Source organism: Pseudonaja textilis, chromosome 6 (genome assembly GCF_049901715.1).
Source record: "Pseudonaja textilis isolate UNSWEBS1 chromosome 6, rPseTex1.2, whole genome shotgun sequence".
Taxonomy (NCBI): Eukaryota; Metazoa; Chordata; class Lepidosauria; order Squamata; family Elapidae; genus Pseudonaja; species Pseudonaja textilis.
Window position 1 is genome coordinate 17967808 of NC_141995.1, and position 25117 is coordinate 17992924.

Sequence of the window (25117 nt, forward strand, 5' to 3'; positions counted from 1 at the left end):
AAAAGAGTGATTCATTTTATATATGCCTGTATATCAAACATTGTCGATTTGAGAAAGGTTGAGATATAAATTAGAGATATAAAGATGGCTGTTCTCATTAGCAACTTCAGCTACCACATAAAATAGATGGAGAAAGTGTTTATGGCTTTTCAGCCCAGGGGTTGTTGTTGTTTTTTCCTGATAGGCTAATTTTATCCATGACAGTAATGGGAAGAGAAATTGATTAGCCTATTCCAAGAGTAGCAGAGTTGATAGGCTCTGAATAAACTCTTTTTAGGGAAGACAGCAGTGATGGCTCTGCTGAGTTAAAATGTTCATGTAAGGATTGTGTTCTTAAAGTAGCTGAGGATTTCACAGACATGCATCCTGTCACACATATACTAGAGGAGGTATTCAGCCGGTTCAGACCATTTCTGGCGTACCGGTAGTGGAAATTTTGAGTAGTTCGGAGAACCGGCAAATATCACCTTTGGTTGGCCCTGCCCACCCAGCCCTGCCCTTTCCTTTCCTATATTCCCTTTTTTTTTTCACTCAGCTGATTTGTGTCGCACCTCAGCTCACCTCACTAGCGCTGACACAGAGGGTAGTTTCTGAGTGCTGCGCGCATACGCAAAGTGCACTCTCATAGAACAGGTAGGAAAAAATTTGGAATCCCATCACTGACATATGCCCACTTCTCTACAGCAGGCTAATTTAGTACCCAAACCATCTTGTTCATGTCCTCAGAGAAATATTTTTTCCTCCTAGAATGTCCAATAATTTAATATTTAATAAGGAAGAAAATGTGAACACATTTGTAGTGGTTAAAAACGATAGTTGAAAAGAAATCTGATTTAAGGCTGAACTTGTGGCAAAGGTGCCATAGAAATTCTTCAACAGTATTGCCAGTTGCTGATTATGGTGTTAATAATTTTTTTTTAAAAAAACTAAAAGCTAGTAAGCCATCGTCAGCAAAATTACAAAGTGCAAACCTGTAGAAAATGCAGTAAGCACAATTTGATCAATAAAGCTGCTGCCTCTGAATATAAATTATGTAGATTGCTTTCACTCTCTGTTCTCAATGAGAAATTAAAAGGTTAGCAAGATATAGGGTGTCTGGGAAAGTAATTTGCAGAACCCTCTTTTTAAAGAAACATAATTTTTAATTAAGTTTAAAATTTACAGGCTCTTGGTACATTTTAACTTTGCCATAATTTCTAATGCAGAGATGTCTAGCCCTTATGTAAACAAAGTTCTGCCAGTCTTCATAGAATAGTGGCTGGTATTTATATTTTCAAGCAATGGAATTTTTTTCCAGAAAATTTCTCAAGCAATACTGTAGACCAGATCTTTCCATGCCATCTACCCATAGAAATATGAATGAATGAATGAATGAATGAATGAATGAATGAAAGAATGACTTATTTATTGGCCAAGTGTAATTAAACACACAAGGAATTTGTCTTGGTGCATATGCTCTCAGTGTACATAAAAAGAAAAGATACATTCATCAAGAATCATAAGGCACAACACTTAATATAGTCATAGGGTACAAATAGGCAATCAAATCATACTAGGAAACAGTCAATATAAATCATAAGGATACAAGCAACAAGTTACAGTCATACAGTCACAAGTGAGAGGGGATGGGTGATGGGGGTGACGAGAAGATTAACAGTGATAGCAATGCAGATTTAATAAGTAATTGGACAGTGTAGAGGGAATTATTTTTTTAGCAGAGTGATGGCATTCAGGAAAAAACTGTCCTTGAATCTAGTTGTTCTGGGGTGCACTGCTCTATAGTGTCGTTTTGAGGGTAGGAATTGAAACAGTTTATGTCCAGGATTTGAGTGGTTATTATCTTAATCTAATAAAATATCTAGATAATTAATATTATCTAGATATTTCAATTGTTTAGCAAAATAGTGTGGTGGCCTAGAGATGAAGATGCTCACTTCCCCCTCAGAAGGTTGAAAATTCAATCCTAGACAGTGACAGATGTTTCTTATCAGGACGCAAAGAGAAAATATCTGCTGTGAACTTTGCATAGATGTCAGGAAGGGCATCCAGCCAGTAAATGCTCAGCTCTATCCAGTCACCCTAACTCCAACCCGATAAAAGGGATTACAAGGTCATAGAAAAACAGAAAAAAATCAATTGTTTAGCAAGAGCAATAAAGTACCAATGTGATGAGGTTGTTTTAACTTCCAGTACAGTGGCCAGTAAGAATCCTCCATTCTCCAGGTTGCCTGTTATTATTTTCTAATTCATTCCCCAAAACCACATCTATGTTTATGATAGATTCATCAAAATCCATTGCAAGAAAGATCAAATTATTTTTTTAAATTATACCAATGGGTTCCATGAAAGAAAATTAACATTACTTTTTTCAATATTAGATGTCTATTTTCAATCCCGTTGTTTTTTCTAATTTTCTAATATTGAATGGATTTGACACCACAAAAAACCAAGGCACTTTAAATTCTAAATATTGTTTAACTTGCTCTGGACTGTATTGAATTTGTGAAAAAAAGTCTACAAAGTTTTTTTCATTAATAAGTCAATTGGCACTTGTTAGTCTATTTCATAATGGAAAATATAACAAAGCAATAGGTGGAATGGAAATTTTTACTTTTTTTTCTCCAAAACAGATTTTTATAAATTGAATGAACCAAACAACCATTTCAGACAATGTGCTAAATGTAGAAAGATTATACAGATTTATTCCAGGCATTTTTTGTAGAACTATTGTTGGTAACATTTCAGTGAGGACAGAACCAGAGGTGGTATTCAGCAGGTTCTGACCAGTTCTGGAGAACCAGTAGCAGAAATTTTGAGAAGTTCGGAGAACCTCAAATACCACCTCTGATTGGAGATTTCACAGTATCTTTCCCCTGCCACGCCCACCAAGCCACACCCACAGAATCAGTAGTAAAAAAAATGGAATCCCATCACTGGACAGAACTATAGACCTTTCCAGAACTTATATAATCAAATAAATGGGTTATATTTCCAGCAATTTTTTTCTACATTTGCAAACTTTGGAAATTTTCTCAATTGACTGATTTAAGTCAGAAACAACTGCAGAATGACAATAGAATACTTTATAAGGGTCATAGTTTATAAATGCAGGGTCTTGTGTATTATTTTTGTGGTCCAGTATATTCTATGCTAATATAATTTCTGGTATAATTTCAGAAATACCTCTGATCTTACTTGAAACAGATTTTGATGAATCTACCATAAAGAGAGATCAGATTTTTGGGGAAATGACTGATGTTATAATAGTTGTGATCCTGACTCTCTGTTCTTATAACTTATTGCTTTTGGATAGAAGAATGTATTGTCTTCACAATGACCATAATTAAACTGCATTCAAACTAGGATTAACTTAACATGTTCTGAAGCCAATTAAGAAATCTACCATCCCCAAATCCTCCCTACCCTTAATAAAACTTTGAAAATCTGAGATCTATAAGAACCTGAATTTCTGCTAGCTACATTTTTGTTTCAATAGAAAATAGGCAATCATAACGCTTAGACCAGATATCAGTTAGGAAATGGTACTTAGCTGCCTATTTCCCTTGAATCTTATTAATCTTTGTACTGATTAGGCTAATGTGCTTAAGTATATTGCAACTAACATTAATAAAACAAGGGAGAAATCTTTCAAAAATGATGCATGAGTCAGATTTAATATGCTACATTTCACTGGGATACCACTGGGATTAAGTACTGCCAGGTTTTTGCCTTTAATTTACTTTCCTGCATCCTCAAAAGGTTTTTGATTTTCAGTGAACTTGGCAGAGTACACTTATCTTCAGGCAGTGAACAAGGAACGGAGAGCTAGCAATAAGAATACCTTGCTTCCTTCTTGATCTCCTACTAATACTGTACTCAATATGCCCTTTCTCTACATCAGAGATGGTATTGACTGAAATGGATTTAAAGTCAAAAATAGCAACATGAAAAGAGACTTTTGCACACATAAAAATCTGACAGTTAATTTGCATTATTTGCATTAGTTCAAATGCCATGTGGTGGTTAATGAGATTCACGTACACCTGCCTCTTGATTTGGAGCTGTCCAGAGTTGGTTAGAAGATGTGGGGGGACAATATAAATGTTTTAAATTAATAAATAAATTTGAAGATAGAGAGTGAACAAGCCCAGCTAGTGTGTAGGCCCATGAACTCCAGAAAAATGGAAGTGATTGGTCAGGCCTTTGAGGAATTCTTCCATTTATTTTGTTTTTACTTTCCTATCCAGCTAATAATCATAGATTTCTTAATGGTCTCTAGCTCTAAATCTCCATACAAGGCTGGCCCTGCTTAATTTCTGAGCATAAGCAAAATGTTGCCACTTATTGAGAGAGAGATAAAGAATAAAAACCACAATTAAGATCAAGTACACATATGCCAGTTCCAAAGGCAAGTCTAGGTTGCATCACAGAGAAAGTGGAATAAGCTGCTGATTTAATTCGTATCTGTGATCAGATCAGTTCATAGGAATAATCAGAACAGCTGGATGCCATAATAACCTACTCTTTAAAGACACAAGACTTAATCAAAGGATATTTTAATTTTCACTTTTTCTCTATTTGATGAACAATCAGAGAATGGTCCTCTTCTCAATATGCCATTGGATCAAAGACATATAACAGAATAACAAAAACCTTGCCAACCAAACGTTAGTATCTAGACAGCCAACAAATTAGTAGACATTAAAGTCTTTCCCATCATGGGAAAACTGACCAGTGATCCATGTGACTTGGGAATATCTAGGTGCAATCTTCAATCTACCTGCAAAATAATGTTAATGGTGATAGCATTAGCAACAATGTAATTAAGAAATTTAAGTTAATTGCCACCCCTCAATGTTCATATGCATAAAACCTTCAATTTGGATTTTCTTATGAGACAGACTTCCCCAACCTAACAGACAGAATTCAGCTGCAAAATTCCCCAGCCAGCCTAGGTATTACTGAAGTTGAGAAGACTCATTGAAAAAAAAAAGCCCACTAAGTAGTATTACCATTCCTCCATTGCGGTTTTAAACCAAAACTCTTAGATGCTACATACTGGATAGTTCTTAGATGGAATATCACCAGAAGGCACCAAGGTTGTAAGCTTATAAGGTATAAGAAATAAAGATCCCAGAAGGCAGTGCAAATCATTACAATATTGTTGTCAAGAAAACTGTGAAGGAATATCATGAAGTTACCAGAAGTCACATGCAACTTGAAGGAAACATTAATTTGCAAACAGGAAGGGACAATATTACTACATGAACACATGCACAATAGTTTTATGTGGAGAAAGTTTAATAAATACAGGCAGCTTCGGTATTGCAGAAATAAAAAGAAAATGTAGGTTCAGTAGGAACTCTTCTGGGTGACTTTTATAGATCTGAAAACTGGGAAAAGGAAGCAGTAGGCTAGTAGAATATGTTTATTTGGTAGTAACCATGTTTCCCTGAAAATAAGACCTTGTCTTTATATACTTTTTGCCACCAAAAAAGGCACCAAGTCTTATTTTCATGGGGATGTCATCCACTGACTCCCCTCACTTGTGCGTGTCACCCCCAGCCTCCTTTTCACTGTCAGAGGCCTTCAGCAACTTCTTCTGTAACCAGCAAGGGTTTTTTGAAGGCTACTGCAGCCGATAACAAAATTCCAGATTGATCCAGAGATCTGTTATAGGTTGTAGAGGCCTTCAGGAAAGCCTTATCAGCCTTGCCGGCTGCAGAAGAAATGGGCCAGCAAGCCAGGTATCGTGGTGTGCGAGGCCTGACTGCAATTGTCCAAAGATAAGTAGTAGGGCAGCTCCACACACCCTATCCCCACTCTTAACTTTTACCCATGCACTCTGGAGTCTTCATTATGGTTTATTTTGAGGGTAGGGCTCATATTGGATACATGTGTACAAGTCAAACTAGGACTTACTTTCGAGGGTAGATTGTATTTTTGGGGAAAGACAATATGTGCATTTTGATCAGCAATTTCTGTTAAGTTTGAGCAATGAGAGGCTGAACCAGAGCATGAGTGCAACAGTACTTTATTTTACAAATAAAGGGCTGACCGTGCTTGCCAAGCCTGGAACTGGCTCGCAGCAATCAGCAACCAGTTGGACCCCGCAGCCTGCTTTTATAGCTGGCTGCTGGGGAGAACCAACCAATGGGAATGGGGGAATAACGCCCACACAAGTGAGTGGACCTGAGTGAGAACTCCTTGAGTCCTCAGGACATAACACCCCTTCCCCCCAGATGCGAACACGCATAGTCCTTGAGGTAGATGGGGGGGTTTGTGTTGGCGCCCGGAGCGGCGCAACTCGGGAACATTGTCTGACTGTTCGGTATCAGTCTGTGACGGTTGAGCTGGCATAGTGTCGCCAACACTCTCTCTGGACTGGGCATCCTCGGAAACCACCGGGTTGGTTTCTGGGGTCAAGCTCTCGTGGGTTGGATCCGGTTGGTCAACTCTCTGGGCGCTGTTGTCCGAGTTTGGGCTGACCGGGCGACCGCTGGCGCAGACTGGTCACTGGGTGCGGTGTGGCTGGGTGGCGGATGAGACGGTTCCCCTTCGACTGGAGACTCTGGATTCTTGTTTGCGAGGTTGCTGAGGCGCCTTCTGAGTTGGTCTATGTGTCTCCTCCAGACGCGACCATCCTCCAGCCTGACTCTATACGATCTCAGCCCGGTGACGGCGATGACCTCGCCTGGAATCCAAAGTGGGTCCCCAGCGAAATTCCTTGCGAATATCGGCTCCTGTAACATAAAATGTCTAACCCCCGAAGTGGAAGCGAGGGGAGAGTCAGGGCAGTATTGTGGGTGCAGTCTATCTAATACAGTCCTCAGGCGCCGGCCCATCAGAAGTTCCGCTGGGGACTTATTGGTGACTGCACAGGGGTTGAGTGCTGGCTCATCAGGAACCGTGAGAGTTTGTGGTGCCAGTCATCTCTGCCAAACCTAGCGAGGGCCTCTTTGGTGGTCCTGACGGCCCTTTCAGCCAACCCATTACTCGCAGGGTGAAATGGGGCTGTGAAAATGTGGCGAATGCCTAGGTTGGCTGCAAAACGGCTGAATTCTACTGATGCGAACTGTGGGCCATTATCGGAGACCAAGGAGTCGGGTAGTCCATGTGTAACGAACAGGCGCGTTAACACGTTGGTGATTGCTAGTGTGGTGGTCGTGGATAGCTGCGCCACGTCTATCCATTTGGAATAAGCGTCCACGACCACTAGGAACATCTTTCCATGCACGGGCCGGCCAGATCGATATGGATTCTAGACCAAGGGTGCTGGTGCTCTCCCATCTGGTAGGGGTGGCGATGGGGGAGCAGGACGGGATTCCTGGCAAATGCTCTGCAGGAACTTACCCAATTGACAATGTCCTCGTCTAGACCCGGCCACCACACGTAGCTGCGTGCCAACGCCTTCATTCTCACAATGCCGGGGTGTCCCTCGTGCAACGCCTCCAGGACTCGGGTACGCAGCGAGGTCGGAATGACCACTCGAGTGCCCCACAGTAGACAACCCTGCAAACTGGACAGCTCCTGCATGCGAGTCTTAAAGGGTGCGAATTTGTTATCAACATTGCCTCCCGGCCACCCCCCTCCTCACCCAGTCGAGCACCTGGGCGAGCGTTTGGTCTGCCTTGGTTTTGGCGGCGATGTCAAGGGCGGTGATGGGCAGGTCCAACTGGGTGATTTCAAAAATGGCATTGACAGGAGCTGGGTCTTCAGCCGGAGCGGGTAAGGGGCAGCGACTGAGCGCGTCAGCGTGGGATAGAGTTTTGCCTGGGCGGTGGATAAGTTTGTATGAGTAGGCCGCTAGGAAAAGTGTCCACCTTGTCATCCGAGGGAGAGGACTTGAGGTGTCTGTTTGTCGCCGGCCAGTAGGCCCAGGAGGGGCTTATGGTCGGTGACCAGTTCAAGAAGTGGCCAAAAAGGAATTCGTGAAACTTTTTCACGGCTGCAACAGCTGCTAGGGCTTCCTTGTCTATTTGGCTGTAATTTCGCTCCGTGGCCGAGAGCGTCCTGGAGAAAAAGGCGATGGGGGCCTCGGCACCATTGGCGAGTCGGTGACTAAGGACCGCCCCAATTCCAAAAGGGGATGCGTCTGCTGCCAGTACTAAAGGAAGGTTGGGGTCGAATTGGATGAGCACTGCCTCTGACGTAAAGTAGTGATTTGACGGCGTTAAACGCCTGGTCTTCTTTGTGCCCCCAGTGCCACGGTGACTTTTTGTCTAGTAATCTGTGTAGGGGTTCAGCTACTGAGGCTTTATGGGGCAAAAAGGATGCATAAAGTTTAGGAGCCCCAAGAAAGCTTGTAGCTCCGTTTTGGAGGTCGGTGTGGGAGCTTCGTGGATCGCCCTGACCTTGGACTCCAGGGGGTGAATGCCAGAGGCGTCAATTTTATAACCCAGAAAGTCCACCTGTCTAGTGGCAATGGCGCATTTTTCTTTTTTTAACTTGAGGCCATGCTGTCTGAACCTCTCTAACACTGCTCGCACTCTCTGGAAGAGTTGGGGTCTGTCCCTGGCCGAGACCAAGATGTCGTCGAAGTAGGGTACTACACCAGGGAGGCCCTGTAAAATCCGCTCCATGAGGGATTGAAAAATACCCGGGGCAACACTTACGCCAAATTGGAGACGCTTGCATCGGAAGGCACCCCTGTGAGTGACGATGGTCTGAAGTTCCGCTGTTTGGTTATCAACAGGGAACTGTTGATATGCTTGAGACATGTCCAATTTAGCAAAAATACTGCCCGGTTCGAATGTGTGCAATAAGTGCTGAATGACGGGCACGGGGTAGGCGCTAACTTGTAAATATTTATTGATTGTTGTCTTGTAGTCTGAGCAAATTCTCAGGCTACCATCTTTTTTGAGGGGTGTGACAATGGGCGTCTCCCACTTGGTGAAATCTGTTGGCTCAATGACCCCTTGTTTTAGTAGTTTATCCAATTCAGCGTCTAGTTTTGGTCGAATAGCAAATGGAACTCTACATGGTTTTAATCTGATTGGGACTGCCTGGGGGTCAACGGTGAACGAGATGGGGGTTCCATTATAACACCCCAGCTCCTCGCTGAACACATCTGCGTAGTCAGCGAATAAGGAGTCAGTGTCTGAGGTTGAGACAGCATGGACTCCTGTTAACCCTAGGCCGAGGTGGGGAAACCAATCGAGCCCCAATAAGGTGGGTAGATTGCTGTTAACTACCACTAGAGGTAGGTGGCCTTTAAAAGCTCTAAAACTGACAAAGAACTTGCCTCTGCCGATCACGGGAATGGCCTTCCCTGGTAGTCCTTCAGACCGAACTGGCATCTCTGAAGCCGGGTAGTAGATAGGCTGGGGTGGAGTCTCTTGAGGGTGTTCCACGAGATTATTGAGAGCGCTGACCCTGTGTCCACCTCCATGTGGCACGGCTTACCTTCTAGGGAAACGGAGAGAGAAATTTTACTAACAGTGTGGCAAGTACGCCTGGCAAGGCGGTGCGTGCGACAGTTTAATACTTGCCTCTGTGGTCCCGAGTGCGAGGACGGGGTCTGTGTGCAGCGCTTTGGGGGCTTGGCAGACTCTCGCAATGTGCCCCTCTTATGGCAGTTGTTGCAAACGGCTCCTTTAAACTTGCAGGTGGCCCTTTGATGTGATCCCCCACAGGCTAGGCACAGCGTGATGTGCTTGGGTGGACCGGTGTATTCTTGTTTGGCCCCTACCTGCGACCGTCTGTCATTGGTGAGGCAATGGACATCGTTCTCATCATTGTGGGCTTCCTCCGCTTCCACCTCTTCGGAATGGACTGGGAACGATGCTAGCTTGGCACTTGGGCCCTGAATTTCGGTGGCTGAGTTCGTTGCTAGCTCGGCTGCTAGGGCCTCCTCTACCGCTTGCGCAAGGTTGAGGTCTTTTTGGCTAGCAGTCGCCTCTATAGGTTGAGATCCTTGACCCCACAAACTAATTGATCGAGGAGCATGTCCTCCAGGTATGTTCCAAACCCGCAGTGCAGGGCTGCTGTTCTGAGGGCGGCCATATATTGATTGATGGTCTCCTTACTTGATTGCTTCCTCATACGGAACGTGAACCTCCTGGCGATTTGTGAAGGCCTGGGAGCGTAGTGGTTAGTGAGGATCTCAAGCAACTCGGACCACGGGCGTTTTCAATTCTCTCGGCGCTACGAGTGCTGCGGCGGTATCGTAAATGGTGGCTCCGCAGTAGATTAGGAAATAGGATTTTTTCCGATGCTCTCCCGCATCCGCCAGGCCGACCGCATCGATGTAATGATTGAAACGGTTCTTATACGATTCCCACTTCTCTTCGTCTGGTTTAAACGCTGGGAATACTGGGTTGGAACTCATGGTGCTGGAACGGCTGGGCTACCTGCGGAAAAAATCTCTCTGGGACTACGAGCGCTCGTGAGTTACTAGTGATATCAGCTCTGGAGAGGTTTTTGCTAACCTCTCTTCTCTCTCTGGGTTACCACGTTGGCTGCTAGCCGTTGGAGGTGTCTAGATTCGCGCCAAAAAAAGTGGGCGTTAGTGACTCTCTACAGCGCTGTGCTGTGATTCCTACTGGTTCGAAATTCAAATGACACCCATTTGAATTTCGCGCCAAATGCAGAGCGGCTGCGGCTCGCAGCGCTTCACTTTCCCCGTAGCGGGGCTAACAAGCGGCTACAGACGCTTCTAACTTTTTGACTCAGACCGCTTTCTCTGGCTGCGGATCTGCGTTTGCTCTTTTTGATCGCTCGTTTAGTTAGCTGACCGCTCTCTCTGGCTGCAGATTAGCGTTCCCCTTATCGCCAGCCGATCGCTCTCTCTGGGCTGCGGATCGGTGGCTAGTGACTCAGCGGTTGCAAGGTGCATCTGGTAGCCATCCCATCCTCGTCGCCAGTGTTAAGTTTGAGCAATGAGAGGCTGAACCAGAGCATGAGTGCAACAGTACTTTATTTTACAAATAAAGGGCTGACCGTGCTTGCCAAGCCTGGAACTGGCTCGCAGCAATCAGCAACCAGTTGGACCCCGCAGCCTACTTTTATAGCTGGCTGCTGGGGAGAACCAACCAATGGGAATGGGGGAATATCGCCCACACAAAGTGAGTGGACCTGAGTGAGAACTCCTTGAGTCCTCAGGACATAACAATTTCCCTCTGGGATGTAAGAGAAAAGCATGGCTCCTCTGAGTCTTAAACAAATAGAAAGAAATTTTTAAAAATAGTCTGTGCTTTATACCATGGCAATGAAGCTATAAATTAATTGTGTGGCATTGACCCGGTACAACACAGTAATACAGTATTTGATTGCATTCTTTTTATCATATGCAGGATTTTATGAATGAACTTTAGCCATTCAGCAGAGGAGAATTAATTCCTCTAGCCTTCCTCTGAAAGGGGCCCACTGTCTGTATTTCTCTTATTCAGGATGTCTCTGATTAATTCAGACGCTGCAGTGGAAATGTGAAAGCCACATTGATTCAGATTAATCTAAAGTTGCAAAGCTTTGCTGCTATGGTCATATATTGCTGCTCATCAGAGCCCGACATTGCTGATTCTGACTCAGAAAGTGCAATGGCAATATCATATTTCATCTAAAACATGATGGTGCAGTGGTTAGAATGTAGAATTGCAGGCTAACTCTGCTCACAGTACCAGGAGTTTGATTCTTTCTAACAAGGGTTTTTTTTGGGGGGAAGGGGGAGGTCAACAATGAAAATAAGAGAAATGCACAAAAGTTTATATAGTGTGAAAAAGTTGAAGAGGAAAATATTTTTGGACATGTCTCCTTAGAGTATAATCTAAAGTCATCCAGTGAAATTAACTTCGAGTGAGGAATTCTGGAGACTCCTTTTCCTTAATTAAGTTGTGCCGTAATGATGTTCTCACTATCATATGAAGTAGAGATGGCCATATTTAAAGCAGTTAGACCCATTCCTGGCAAAAATCAATAGCTACCAGTAACAATAGCTATATAATATCTCTAATATATTAGGCAGTAACCATTCCATCATCAGTTCCTCGAAGACTGGTAACTGGGGGGGGAGGGGGGGGAATTGGACATGCAAAATCATTTTTATATATTTATATCTCTATCATATGGTGATACAGTATTATTACCGTCGTCTGATAATCACAATTTGTATTATAGAATTTGACATGTTACACTTAATTCCTCCAGAAAAGAGGAAATATATATCTATACTTTCCCCCAATCCTGCCTGGGATAATTTTCCCACCCTCTGGGAATTGCTCTTCATAATGAAAGTAATGTCAATTTTCTCAACTGCTTCAAAGACTTTTCTTTATTTAGTTTACCTTGATTTTTTTGTATTTGTTTATAGGTAGCTATTTAAATGGGAAAGGTGCATTAAAAACAACTAAGCAGATGCAACTAAGTAATGCAAAACAGATGACTGAAGATGTCGCCATAGTGGTACAGCTAGTTTTCAACTTAGATCAATTAGTTTAATGACCATTTGAAGTTACAACAGCACTGAAAAAAGTCACCCATGACCATCTTTTTATACTTACTACCATTGCAGCATCCCCATGGTCACATGATCAAAATATGGATCTTTGGCAACAGTTCATATTTATGATGGTTGCAGTGTCCCAAGGTCATGTGATCATCTTTTGCAAACTTCTGACAAGCAAAGACAATGGGGAACCCAGGTTCACTTAACAGCCATGTTACTAACTTAACAACTGTGATAAGAATGGACATAAAATAAGGCAAAACTCACTTAACAAATGTCTTGCTTAGCAACATAAATTTTGGACTTAATTGTGCTTGTAAGTTGAGGACTACCTGTATAGTTTAGGGAAGGAGCTGCTCTCGATTGAACTTTGTTCAAAATATTTGAATGATCTTGAAAATACCTTAAATGAGCCTGACAGACTTTTGACAAAACTTGGCAGGAGAAAGATCTAAGTTCTGATGTAGTGAACTTCATTAAGTATTTGTCAAGCAAACAGGTTGTCTTATCGTAAGAACAATTCTTAGTCTTTGAAAAGGCATTAACACTATGGAGGTGGTTCCACGATCAAATCATGGAACCGGCTAAAAGCTTCCTGTATTTGTGGAGTTTGTTTTATCACTTCATTTTATGGTCTATACCAGGGGTGTCAAACTCAAGCCCAGGAGCCAGAGCCGGCCTGTGGGATGCTTAGAACTGGCCCACAAGGCTGCCCTGGAAATAGTGAAGGACTGGCCAGGGTGCCTCTGCTCACAAAAATGGAGCTTGGGAGGGCCATGGGCAGCCTTCCTGCACTCAGTTTTTGCTGGCAGAGGGTTGCAAGAGGTCGTTGCAGCTGAAAATAGAGCTCGGGAACCTGTTTTCACTGGCAGAGTGCTCAGACCACCACAGGCACCCCAACATGAGTGACGATGAGCTGGCCACGCCCACCCTCAGGCCCCTGAGGTCAAACACAACACTGATGCGGCCCTCAGTGAAATTGAGTTTGACACCCCTGGGATGCACTGTAAAAATTATTCATTTTAATTTTCCTATAGTAAAAACTGCTGACATATTTCTGCTGATGTAAAATCTCCAATATTAGGGCAATTTATCATCTCCATTATAGAGCTGATATTTATATTAAGCTTCCTGATTTAGATTGTATATGCTTTTCCCATGTGCCTATATTTGTGTCCCCACATGAATTTCCAATGAGACCATTCCATTAGTTATAGAACATGTCTTGTGGAAGTTACAGTATGGTTGCTTCCCCTTGATTCTCTGCTTTAAACAGCATTAGCTTTGGTCAGTCCAGAGCTATTGTGTTAATTCCATGCATTTGGTCACAATTATTCCTGGTAGCCCAAAGAATTCATTATCATGAGCTATCACCTAAACCAAAAATGCAACATCAGAAGTCCCTGGAATTTAGGTTAGATTAGAAAGTGAAACAAAGAATTCCAGAGAAGTCATTGATGTTTCTATATTATTGCAAAGAAAACTATGTGGCCATTCCCATGCAGACTCTTGAAGTAGACCTTACTTTTGTTTACTTTATGAATTTAAATGGATAAGAGTTATAGTCCTCTTCTTTCTTGGTCACTTTTTTATTTTAACTCTGAGAGAAGCAATTTAGTGTATTGGTGAAGGAACCAGGCTAGAAACCAGCAGACAGTTGTGGTCCCAAAAGTACTTTTTCAAAAGGCAATTGGACTTTGTCTTTTCTTAAAGACATCTTGCTTCTCATCCAAGAAGCTTCTTCAGTTCTGCTTCTTGGATGAGAAGCAAAGCGTCTTCAAAGAAAAACCAGAAAGTCCATTTGCCTCTTGAAAAAGCACTTTTGGGACAACCATGGATGACCGAGAATCTCCACAGATATAAAATATGTGATTTTTTTAGGATTAATACTATTGAAATGTGTTTGTTTATAAACTTTATAAGTGCAAACAGTAATTCTTTTTGTATGACATGTGTAGAAGGGAGATTATATTAATTAGTTTACCCCTCACCATGTGCTTTCAGACAACAGGGATCACAACATCCACACTTTGTTGAAATTAGCTTTCAGTAGCATCAAAATTTCACTACTCAAAATGCAAATGATCTGCTAGATTGACTAAAGTGAAATGGGAGTGAGGAAGTAATTTAGATTTTTAAAATATATTGATGAAGATCCTGTTAATGACTAATACTGCATCCATTTAAGGCAACAGTCTGCAGAAGCAGCTGAAACTGAAGGAAGAATTTAAAAAAAATTGTTGTTACAATTGAATCCTAAACAGCATGTCTTCTAATGACTGCAGCTTCTCCATATAATTGGGGAAAAAATGAGTTGATGTCAGAAGGTCATGGAATTTTGAAAATCCTGCCGCAAATCTGGCATAATATGTTGGCAGGCTCTCCGTTTATCTGAGAAACAGTAGAAACTGAGAGCCAAACTTCTACAGTGGAAAGTTAAATAAACAATTTCATGGCAGGAATGGAAATTGTATGTTTTGAAAAAAAATGTCTTACCTAACACCAAGGACCTTTCCCATCAAAAGGGGTGATTCACCACTAAACCATGACAACTCCTATTATATGCTGATCTATGACCAAAATAAAATTGATTAATAATTGATACTTTTGCTTCTTTAAGAAGCATACTTTTGTTTACATATATTGACAAAAGTACTATAGTAACCTCTCTCCGTTCTCTGTTTTACCTTTGAGAAAAATATATAATGTAGAGACTATAAGTACGACATGACATTTCCAAAGTAATAATTACACAAGACAAAAAGAAAGATAGCAATCTTATAGATAACATTTACAATACATTGAATTAATGGATGCTATGTTTTATTCACTATATTTTACAATATGTTTTATTTTAAAAAAGGAACTGTGATTCAAATCCATTTTTCCAATAACTTTAATTGTGATTTTTTTTCTTTCTTTTTGGAAGACCCATATTTTCTAAGTTCCTCTTGCTCCTATAAACTTATTCAATGCATATTCATAATGCTGCTGATCCCCGTTTTACTAATCAAGTTAAGCAATATAGCAGCCTATATAACTGCAAGAAATCTACTTCTAGCCTGAATCATCCATTTTGCAGAACTCTTGAAAAACAATATACCTAGAAGATTAATATAAGGTACTCAGAAAAATGAATTAGCATCCATCACTATAAAAGGTTTTCATTCAACAAACTTGGAATTTTTCCCATTTAATTCCTTTATTATCTTATTCTTGAAAATAGCATTATTAGCTGAAACAAGGAAACATTACTTCTGTTTAGCTTACTTTGCTTCTGTTTAGAAAAGAGATAGGATGAACATAAATTTATGGCCATATCTCTTCCCTGATTAAGTCTTTTTCCTATTGTCTATTTAATAATTGGAAAAGTGTTTTTTTCCAATGAACTTAACAGTTTTTAGATCATCAGGTATTATATTATGATATTTCCAATCCTTAAATTGAGTTGTTCCAATTTTTGGCGTCAAAGAATCTTGTATACTAAATCCATTTGCTGATTACTTCTCTCTTAAGCCAAAACAAAATCCCATGTGGCAACAAATCTAACTTGTGTTTCAAGAATGTAATCTGGATTTGTACCATTTATTAATGTAATGATAGATAAAACAACAATGTTGAATCCAAATTTGCAATATTTACAATTTTGGATACCAAAGTATTGACTAGTTCATCTCAAATCTTTCTGTGCCAACAAGATTTTGCTAAGGCCTTACATGATTGAGAATAAATAATACCACTTCCTCTAAATGTGGGAAGTAAGATAGAATATTCAGTCCATAAATGTGCTATTGTAGCTTCATTGTCCATTACTATAGAATAGGTGACAAAACATGGCCATCCAGCAACAAAAAAATTGGTATGGTCCCTCTTTTCTAATACACAGAAGTACATTCAAACTCTCTATCATTAACCTCAACGCACACAGAGAGGGAAAGATACAAACACACACACGCAATACAAGCAAGGACAAGCATTTTTACCAAAAATCAGCTATCCACAGTAGCCTATCGCTCTTTTTAATGTATTTAGAAAAATTAATCCCAACACATTAAAAAGTTGAGACAGGAAATGTAAGACAGGAAATAAAACTAGAGAAAAATAGAGGTCTTGAAAATGCATTATAAGGTGCCTTTCAGAGAGATCATCTTACAGGAAATAGGCCAAAGAGGTTTGCAGAATTTTTAGAGCTATACTCACATGATACACTAAGCTCAAAAGATATAGTTCATTATGTAGTACAAAACCAGGAACTGTAAGTTTTCACAAACCTTGGATGCAAGTCACACTTTCAGAAACTTCAAATAGTTCTCATTTTTTCATTCGGTGTCATGATCAGCCACCAATTTTCCTTAAGTAGACAAGAGTGATTGGAGTAAAAATTAGGTGTAAAGTGAGCATTTAACTGTGTAAAACAAACAGAACCAACAGCCTATATATCTTATTACATGTTTCCACAGATTCTAATTCAAGCCTATAGTATCCATTTTTTAATTTAAGCCACAAACACACACACACACACACACACACACACACACACACACACAATGAGTGAATTACAAGCTACCTAACTGAATAATAAAGGCTTCTGACCTATCATTGCAGCTTTATAAACATCTGGTCATTGGTAAAGAATGCAAAAGCAGGAAACTTGTGCCACTAGCGTGTCGCTGAATCCGGCCTAGACAGATGTTGTTTGATGGTGTTAAAGGTATTGTCTCAGGATGTAAACTGTTCCAAGTAAAGCAGATTTTTGCGGCTGAATTATGGTGAATATATTTGTCAGTGCAGATGGTGTTCAAATTGTGCTCCAGTGTTCAGAAATTCAACCCTGGGAGCAGGGGGGGCCATTACTATTCATGCTATCTTTACTTTCTTTTGCCACAGTCATTCTAATTCTATTTGCAGGTCTTTGTGTTTTGTGAGGGTTTTTCTTCTTCTATTCTGCTTCTCCTAGAACAGGCACTATCCAGATATTTTTGTCTTTCTTATTGACAGTTTTTAAGTCTGGTGTATTATGTGGCAGGTGCTTGTCTGTTTGAATTGTAAAGCCCCAGAGCACTTAAGTTTATTCATTTTCTACTTTGTGATCCCACCAGTTCTTGCTTGCAGGCAAATGGTATTTCTTGCAGATATTCCAATGCTACAAAGTATCAATTTTTGAATAAATATTTTTAGGTTTCTTTAGGTTCACAAAGCATGATAATATGTTTCTTCAAGTTGTACACATTTCCAACATATATTTGAAGTGCCTTGGTATATTCTGGATCATTTCTCTGGCAGTATATAATAATAATAATAATACATCATTTTGTAAAAATTCCTTTTGAGACCATAATGTATATCTCAATCCTTTTAACCATTATTTTCCCACCAATCCATGTTTGTGGTTATGTTTGTGTGCTGTTAGAGGTAAATGAGGGAAAGATTTAAGTTATCAAATTTCACTCTTTATCTGCAAGTTAGCAAGGAAATTAATTAAGATAGCTTAATATTCCAGCACCTTGGAAAAGCCCCTGTTTTGGTATTGTAAGGGATCTAAGAGAGATGATGTCTATGTTCTGATCAAGGCTTATTAAGACACTAACAAACACACGTTAGTGCCCAAACCCTTTTTTCTTTATTTCAACGGCTGTGAATTTTAGTCATTCACAGCCCATAATGAGTCACAAACAGTTTGTAAATAGTCCCATGGAAGTCTTCTAAAGTCTTTCAGGATAAGTTTGATAAGCATGCAGCTTTATCTTTCTTGAAATGCTGCCAACGACTAAATTTCCAATTTGTTATACAAGGCCAAACGGAACACAAATTCAACCCAGAGCTTCAGGGTTCAAACTGACCAGTACAAACAAAGTTGCTTCCTGCAAAGGTTCCTGTCCCTTTGCTCCTCCTTCATGTCTTATGGGAGGACCAATCACCTCCAAGCCTTACTCCTGAGTTGCCCCTTTTGTCTTAACTGTTCTTGCCACCCGCTGTTCCTCTGCCTCACTGCTGTCAGATTCTAGAGGCTCTGGAATCAGCACATAACTTCCAGATGGCCCTGGCCCCATCTCTATATCAGACACAGAACCCTCGTCCAAATCCTCCCCAGACTCCTGGATTGGCCCATGTTCCTCTCCACTATCCGACTCTGCTGCCAACTCTGCAGGCTGCCAGTGGACCACAACAGTCTAATATCAACCTTGGTTGTTCACTGAAGGTTATTTAATGATTTGCCAAGTATTGTCTATACTACCTGGTCAGAGAGAATCTGTTTTCCACCCAACTGGAAAAGTCAGAGATGACATTTTTGCATTTAGGTCATGTGCTGTAATTCTGAACTACAGAACTTCCCATAAGAAGTATATCATTGCCCCATGGTTTTAGTTGTCAAATCCCTATAGAAAGCAAAATATTCTTCCTCTGATTAAATGATGACACCACACAAAACAAACTGGGAGCAGGTAACAAAACAGTAAAGTGAAATGAAGTGGGGGAAGGGAGCTTTGATCAATATTCAGATTTCTTGAGTTGAAATTATGTTACATTTTACTTCAATTTTTCAAGTTTGTCTTCTCTGCAATTACAGGTAATCCTCAACTTACAACTATTATAAAACTTTGTGCCATTTCCCGTCCCCTTGGCACATGACCACATTTCAGGTACTTGACAACCTGTTCACATTGACAAACAATTGTTAAGCACCCTGTGATCACGTAGTTGCCATTTGTAATCTTCTCTGCTGGCTTCCCCAGAAAATCAATGGGGAAGCCAGCAAGAGAAGTTGCAAAATGATAAGATGTGGATTTAAGGTTGGTTCCCACTGTGCACCAAAGGACTTCTCCTCCTTTCCATGCAGAAGGCAGAATCCTCCCATGGCCTGAAGAAACAAACCTCAAATCTGGAGAAAACACCAGGAAACCCCAGCTTTCTGAGCCTTCCAGAAGAATGGAGAAATTTTGCCAGATTTGAGGTTCATTCCTCCAATGTGCCATTCCTCTCCTGGAGGGCAGATTCCTTGATGCCCTGGAAAAATAGGCATCAAATCTGGTGAAAATGCTAGTCAATCCTAGCAAATGCCCTCATTCTCACAATCATTCTACCCAGTTCTCCCTGTGCCTTTTCTCATCAAATCTGAGAGGCTTAGGCCCTCTACCCGGCACTCTACTTAACTGGGAAAGCCGGGATTGCAGTTGTTGAGCTAAGCAGTCACGTGGCATCTCACTTGGTGACCTCTTTGCTCAACAATTGATATTCTGGCCCAGTTATGGTTGGGCATGGAGGACTGTCTGTAAATCCTATTGATTCTGAGGGAGTTAACTTTCCACGGGTAAGAGTATATACTTAGACTACTTAGCTGTAGGAGGAGAGACTGGCTAAGAGAAGGAATCAAATGGGAACTCAGTCTGGAATCTCTGTGTATCCCAAGAGAAAGAATCCAAGCCTTTTGAATGCCTTGGAACCTTATCTAGTTTCACTCAACTGCAAACCATTAATCTGAGTAAAGGCTTGAACAATAAATCAATTAACTGAATTCTTCACATGTGATCTTGGTTGTTCACTCCTGATAGTAACCTAATGTAAGGTCCAGACATAAAGTACCAAAGAAGGGAAATTTTAGAGGCAAATTGTTTGATTAAGCAGGCAATTTCCTGTCTTCCTCTACATATTGGTGGGTAGTCTCATTAGCCTTTGCTCACTAAAGGACTCTTTGCCTCCAAATATGATCTTGGAATCGAATAGATTAAAATCCAAAAATATTCACATCCAGTTCAAATGTTTGTCCAACTATTATAATTTCAGTGTTTTATGTGTTAAATCATCATTTATATTCAGTGATTTATTTTTACCGTAAAGGTAGTAATGCCATCCCTTAACAAATCTATTAGAACAGTATTGCTACAAAATTAAAAGGCAGATGTTCTCCATTCTAATTGTGATCTGCTTCTTTTCTGTTGTAATTCTATTTTTTGCAAACTTAATAGGTTAGTTTATGAAGTATATTTGCTTCAGAGATATTAAATCTGTTCCTTTGTTCTAGGAACCTTTTTTTTCCTTTCCCTTTTTATCACATTGATTAATTTGTCCTGTCTTCCAGCTTCGCAGACCCCCATATTGTGGATTTTACCAAATGTTGTTTTGGAATCAATAAACTTAATTAAGATTGGATTTGTCAAACAACAACCTTTTCAATAAAATGATGAAGACAAAATATAACTTCACAGCCTATAGGGGCAATATTTGTCTATTCAGTATTGCACCAGAACTATTTCAATTCATCTTGCCTAGACCTGAAAATATTGTTGCTCATTTCTACTTTAAATCTGTATTTTCGTTTGAGTACAATGTAAATGTATCATCTCTTGAACAATGTGGCATTCATTCATTCGCTTACCTTTTCTTCCTTCACTCTCTCTAGCAGAATAGTTTGTAAATTTTTCTGTTACCCAATACAATGGTTATGAACTGTTTTAGCCTTATTAGGATGGCTTAGACCCACAATAGCTGGGGGAATGAGAATAATGATCTAAGATGCCTAAAGGATTCATACTGAGAAATAAGTAAAGGTAAAGGAGTCCCTATGGATTTTACTACACTAGTTGTAGCTGACTATAGGGAGAGGTACACATCTCTATTTCAAGGTCATTCAGCCAGCACTGCCCAAAGTCATTTCTGCAGGCATGTGACCAGCATGAGATTACAGAGCATTGTAACCTTCTCACTGAAATGCTATCTATTTATCTACTTGCATTTGCATGCTTTTGTTGGAAGCAGCTGGGGCAAGGGTGGGAGCTCACCCATTGTGTGGTGCTCAGGTCCCACTTTCCAGCAAACAAGTCCAGCATCTTAACTGTTAGCCACCCTCATATTGAGAAATGCTACCATAATTTTTTTACATGGATTTTTCAGAGTATACTGTATCTACAATTTATACTTAAATGGATTTAACATTTAATTCCCAATTATGTCACAAAGATTGGATTAGGAAGCAAATGTCAGGTTCACATAGAAGAGAATGAGAAGAAAGTAAGAAGTAAAATATGTCTCGATTATCAATCATGCACTATTTTTAAATAATTTAAATACAGATAATCCTAGACTTACAATCATTCATCTAGTTGACCTTTTGAAGTTACAATAGCCCTTGGAGAAGTGATTTATGACCATTCTTCACACTTACGACCATTGCAACATCCCCATGGTCACACAATCAAAGTTCAGGCACTTGTCAACTGGCATGTATTGATGACAATTACACTGTGCTGGTTACACTGACCTTCCCAGCTAGTTTCCAACTAGCAAGGCCAATGAGAGAAGCCAGATTTTCTTAACAACTACATGATTTGCTTAACAACTTTTGCAAAATAGTCATAAAATGGGGTACAACTTACTTAACAACTGTCTTGCTTAACAGGGAAATTTTCTATACTTCCATTCCATCTACTTTGTACAAATATCTCGCTTTACTAGAAGCTCTTCTGTTTTGCAAGAATCCCTAGGAAGTAAGGGGCAGAAAGAATTATAGATATCTTTAATAAAAGATTCCAGGTGGCTTTTCCAAATTGATGAGCAAAGAGATATAAAATCCATCGAAGTTTGTAATACAGAGAAGCCATATGTTTCTCTTCGTATTTTGTAGGTGCTTCTACAAGCTGATCGATAGAACCAGATCTCATAAAATCAAAATTGGTAGTATCAAGAACATTGCTTTTCAAAATGTAACTAGCCTTTTGTTTATATTGTATTTCATATCTGTGATAATTACTTTGGGAAATTTGATGTACAAAAATCCAGTAACTGTTTTGGGGAGTTGGGGAAAGAACTCCAGGTTTGTAGCGATATTAGAAATGTAGAGATTCTCAGTCATCCAGCTCATGGTTGCCCCAAAGATGCTTTTTCAGGGAGGCAACCGGACTTTCTTGGGGTTTTTTTTTTTTTTTTGAAGATATTTCGCTTCTCATCCAAGAAGCTTCTTCAGCTCTGAGAGAAAAGTGGGGAATGAAAGGGTTTATATCCCTTGCAGGCAGCTAGTCATTTGCATCCTTTTAGAGGGCCATTGAACCACTAGGAGGTTTATCTGTATCCTCAGAGTCATCTGAGTGGTGCTCCTGGTCCTGTTGTCTGCAATTTTTTGGAAATCCAGTCCATTAGAAATGGGATATGGAATGGAAGGAATGTCATGTTTCCTGCCTTTGGTTAATATTTCTTACAAATACCAATGCTCAAGAATCAGCATATCGTAGTATCCCTATAAATTTCATTATTTATATATTCTCTACACCACTCATTACACAATTATAGAAACAATAAATGAAATAGAATCTAAAATCAGACTAATTAAAATCAGATTAAATTATTATTAAATGATTATTAAAATCAGACTTTTAAAGCTGCCGCCTGCACCAGTAACCGTGAGTAAACCAGAGCCCCCCAAAACAAGCCCAAAAATGCTAGATTCTGAAGCCGTGGAGTCCTAATAATGCTGGTGGAGCTTCTGCTAACTGATCCAGAGCCCTCCTCTCCTTTCCCAGAGAAGTGGAGCTCTTTCCATCGAGCCCTATTAACCACACTGGTGGAGCTCTTGAACTGGATCACTTGGAGCCAGCGGAGTGCAAACAACGTACCTTCATTTAAATCCCTCACACAGCTGATAGAAGTATCTTCCACGCCAGACAATGCGTTTCCATTAATATCCCCCACACAGTTTCTCCGGAGCCACATCGGACAGCTGGCAGGGAGAAACAAGGAGGGAGGAGAAAGCCCTGAGGCTCTTAGGAGATGAAAGTCACCCTAGATGGGTGGTAAAGGCAGAGGAATGCTTCGGTGGTCGCGAGGAGAGGAGAGTCTCCTCAACTGACCCCAAGAAAACCCCTCCATCTGAACTAAAAGAGAACTGCCAGCATGGCTAAATCGAAGCCAGGAAGGCAGCTGAGACAGAAGTGAAAAAGAAAGGAAAGATCTTGTAACAGCGTGCTTAGTCTTGGTAAGAATCACTCCAATTTCTGCAGTGAAATTTTCCTTGGAAAGTGGGACTCAAAGGAGGAAAATAGCTGTGATTAACGATCTGGAGTGACTATCAAATTTAGTTTTAAAAAAAGATATTGCAAACTTTAAAAGTAAAGGACAGATTCGATTGGTTAACCCAAATTTCTGGACTGTTACAACTACTCAACTTGAAGAACTTTAGGAAACTATTGGAAAACAATCTTATTCAGAGACATATTGATTGTAGTTAAAGTGTTTTAATTTAGCGAGTTTTGCTCTCTTTCAAAAATCCAGCGTGCTTTGAACATCTTGTTACAGCCTATTGTTTACAGAGTAATAGCAGCAGCAATCAGAGCAATAAATTCCTCCCACCAGTAAATCACAGCTGCTAGTAAAACAATTAACCCTTTCCTTACAGACTCTCAATACTACCTCATTACTTTAATCAAACACTGATTAATTCATTACCTCAAAACTTACAACTTTTCTACCTCATCACCTATATCAATGATTAGATAATCAATTTCTATAAAATATTTCATTAATGGTTTAATTGATTTATTGTTTTAATTGATTAGTGTGATTAAAGTGTTTAGTGCAAATAGTGTGATTACTGATTAGTTTAAAAGATCAAGATTCATGTAATTTAATTGATTAGTAAAATCAGTAATTTAGTGAATTTAATTGAACAGTGTGATTAATGATTAGTGTAATTAATTGATTAGCAATTAATGTAATTAATTGATTAGGCTGGTTGTTGCTTAGGAAAATTATTTGACTAGACAGATTACTGCAATTGGTTGATTGGTGTGATATTGACTATACTGATTACCCAAAATTGTTCCATTAATTAATTTAATCAACGTACCATCTTAACAAACCTACCATGCCAAGAAAAAAATCCAATGCCAAACCACAACCTAAAGAGAAAGTAATCCCCACCAATGAACCACAAGACTCCTGCACATGCCTTAAATGCTACAAAACTCTAAAGGATAATGAAAACTCCATCAAATGTTCTCTATGTAACAAGTACGCTCATCATGACTGCTTGGGATTACCCGAGCAAATGATTCAATACCTAGAATCATCCAATGAGTTTCCATGTCTCTGCAAATCATGCAGACCCAAACTGTTGGAAAGAGTTGATACCATTGAAACACGAATAACGTCCCTTGACACCATGGTAGCATCCCTGGACACCTTAAAAGAAAGATTATCCAACCTTGAAAAAAAAAGACATAACACAAAAACCTGAACATCCAATAGCTACAAACCACATCTCTACCCAAAAACCACAACCCAATCCACAAAAAAACATAAGCCAGACAAATAATGATATCCCAATCCTCATCAAAGAAGCTGTTGAGCATGAACGGAAATGTCCAAACGCCATCTTATTTGGTCTAGAGGACATCAATGATAATGATGACATCACAACTGTCCAAAACATCATCAGTGATTATCAAGCATCAACCATCTCCCCTGATGAAATACTTGACATTTCCCGCATTGGCCAAGAGCTCAAAAACAGAGACGGCTCTGTGACCCCATGCTTCTGCAGGGTCATTTGCAAAAATGAATCAAGCAAACACAAATTCATTTACACTATAAATTCACTCGCCAAAACCAACACCAACCATAAGAACCTCCATTGTTGCCCTGACCTAACCATACAACAACGTGCCTGCTCCCGTGTACTCCGCACTG

General features: G+C 40.2%; 1 protein-coding gene and 1 long non-coding RNA gene across 4 annotated transcripts in view; one reads left to right on the top strand and one right to left on the bottom strand.

Annotated features, from left to right (window-relative positions):
- Positions 1 to 25117, top strand: part of BANK1 (B cell scaffold protein with ankyrin repeats 1) — a 159034-nt gene that overhangs the window by 99108 nt on the left and 34809 nt on the right. The gene's annotated exons all lie outside the window — the stretch shown is intronic.
- LOC148125404 (uncharacterized) lies at positions 1385 to 23376 on the bottom strand. Of its 2 annotated transcripts, none has more exons than XR_015744057.1 (5): positions 23047 to 23376; positions 16714 to 16793; positions 14939 to 15012; positions 12498 to 12609; positions 1385 to 4780 (listed from the first exon to the last, which is right to left on the bottom strand). It is a non-coding gene; the product is annotated as an uncharacterized LOC148125404 (long non-coding RNA). The 2 variants fall into 2 exon arrangements; XR_015744058.1 differs by lacking the exon at positions 1385 to 4780 and adding an exon at positions 11116 to 11155.